We start from the raw sequence: 2716 nt of genomic DNA on the forward strand, positions 1-2716 counted from the left end.
CAACAATAAAACAACAAGGCAACGAACGAAAGGGAATAAATATAATAAAATTAAAATTAAAAATTAAAAAATGCATATGCTACAGGTGATGTGGAGTGCTGCTAGATAACAGCCAACAGAATAGGTAGTTTGGCTATACTGCCTTACTCCTACATAGTCTGCAAAAAAAAAAAAAAAAAAAATTAAAAAATAATAATAAAATAAAATAAAGGAACTGATAGGAAATTTAAAAAGAAAAGCAAGGAGAACAAAATGGGGTCAAGTGGTTGACTGGTGACTTGGGTTTTAAGTGGCACTGAGTCATGGGGAAAAGCAAACTAGGTGAATCTTTGGGGTGTCACTCTCTCACTGCTCCACACCCTCTGGCATGAATGATCCCCCTGGAAGCCCAGCCAAGGTAGGAGGGGACAGGCCGGCTGTTCAGAAGCAGCTGTCACTAAGGGAGCAAGGGTAGGTCCCCCACCCACCTCTTCTAGAGGTAAACAGTTGTCCTCATTAAAGCTAGGTCACTTGAAGGTGCCACCTCAGGCCATGTCCCCTGTGGGTAAACTGTGTCAGCTGAGGTCATTCCTTTGGCCTGGCTAGGATGGTTTCAGAGATTCATACTAAGATCTGTGGGAGACCCAGTGTTCTTCCACTGTCAGGGGTCAGGGAGATAAGCTCAGTTAGAGACAGCACAGGACTTGCATGCCTGAGGTCCCAACGGTCCCAGGCTTAATCACTGGCCCCGTAGAGCAGAGCTAGTCAGTGCTCTAGTCTCTTGCTCTCTGTCTATCATACTCTGTCATCTAAATAATTTATATTTAAGACGCCGGATTCCTCTGGGAGGGGAGATTTTCATGGAGATTTTCCTTCTCATCACTGATTTTTTCCCCCAAATCCGGTGAGTTCGAGTCTCCTGCTGCTGACCCAGGGATGTTCTCACTGTCCTGAGCCATGGATTCCAGTTCCTTTTCCTTGTTCCTGCAAATAGGCTTCTTGCATCCATCATATCTATGAAAGAACTTTTCTTGCCTCTTGAACTTTAGCTGTGGTTTCAGTCTACAGATGTGGTTGAAACAGAAAAAAAAAAATGTAAATGACATAAGAATGGAGTGCTGGACATGTTTGTTTGTTTTTTTAAATTTCATTTTTATTGAGGGACTGACTGTTTTACTATATAGTGGTCTTAGGGGTAGATGTTCACATTTCTCTCCAAAATGTGCCAGCACTGGGCATGTCTGTTCTTTTTTTTTTTTTAATTTAATTTTAATGAGAGAGACAGAGAGATCAGAACACTGTTCAGCTCTGGCTTATGGAGGTGCTGGGGATTAAACCTGGGACCTGAGAGCCTCAGGCATGAAAGTCTTCCATAACCATTATGCTGTCTCCCCAGCCTGGCATGCCTGGTTTTTTTTCTTTCTTAATAAGTTTTTTTTATCATTACACAATATCTTTTTTTTTTAATTTCTTTATTGGGGGATTAATGATTTATAGTCGACAGTGAAATACAGTAGTTTGTACATGCATAACATTTCCACATAATGATACAACTCCCACTAGGTTCTCCTTAATAATTTTTTATTTACTATTTTATTTTTTTATTGGATAGAAACAGAAATTGAGAAGGAAGGCAGAGGCAGTGATGGGGAGAGAGAGACAGAGGGACAGAGACAGAGAGACATGCAGCACACTTTTCCTGCTCATGAAGTTTTCCCAGTGCAGGCGGGGCCCTGGAGGTTTGAACCCGGGTCCTTGCATACTGTAGCCCACGTGCTCATCTGGGTGCACAACTGCCCACCCCCCATCCCCGACATGTCTGTTCTTAAAAAATCCCTCTGTTTTCTTGGTGACTCCAGCCCTTGCCCCACAGGACTGCCACATCACCCAAGCACTTAGTTCTTTCTTCTGCTGCTCCCCTCCCCTCCCCCATTAGTCCAGCTCTTTTTATCCTCACTCATGCCTCTCAGCTTCTTCACACCAGTGTGATGGGTTCAAAGCTTCACTGCGTTCGAATTTTTAAGCAGCACCCTTCCTCCTAAACTGAAGGGAGTGAGTGAGGAAGAGGCTAGCTTCCTGAAATTAGACTATGATTTTGGTATCGGATTCATTTCTGGGGCAGAGTGATACCAGGGATTGAAACCAGAACCTCATACATACAATGTGTGTGCTCTGCCAGTGACCTATTTCCCCCCCCCATTCTGGTAGGATTCTTACTTTTTTTTTCTTGTCTTCTTTTCTCTCCTTCCTTCCTTCCTTCCTTCCTTCCTTCCTTCCTTCCTTCCTCTTTCTTTCTTCCACCAAAGCACTGCTCAGTTCTGGCTTATGGGGGTACAAAATATTAAACCTGGGACTTTGGAGTCTCAGGCAAGATAGTCTCTTTGCATAACCATTAAGCTGTCTCCCCCACCCAGGATACTTACTTAAAACAGACTCTTCTTTGAATTCAGGCCCTAGGAGGCAGAGGGCTATTATCTTTCAAGGGATTTTCCTAGTCTCTGAGACACCATCATCCTGCTCAAATCTGGGGGTTCTCACTGTGGATATGGCTTGTAGGTAAAGCACAGAACTTGCACACCTGAGGCTCCTAATTTGATTCTTGGTGCTCTGACTTCTCTTTTTCTCTTTTATATGTGGAACTTTCTCTTTCTTTCTTTTTTATTTTTATTTACTTTATTTTAATGAGAGCAAGCAAAGAGCACTTATTTTTCTCCTAATTTTTCTTTATTAGGTCAGA

This window comes from Erinaceus europaeus, chromosome 19, assembly GCF_950295315.1.
Source record: "Erinaceus europaeus chromosome 19, mEriEur2.1, whole genome shotgun sequence".
In the NCBI taxonomy this organism is placed as follows: Eukaryota; Metazoa; Chordata; class Mammalia; order Eulipotyphla; family Erinaceidae; genus Erinaceus; species Erinaceus europaeus.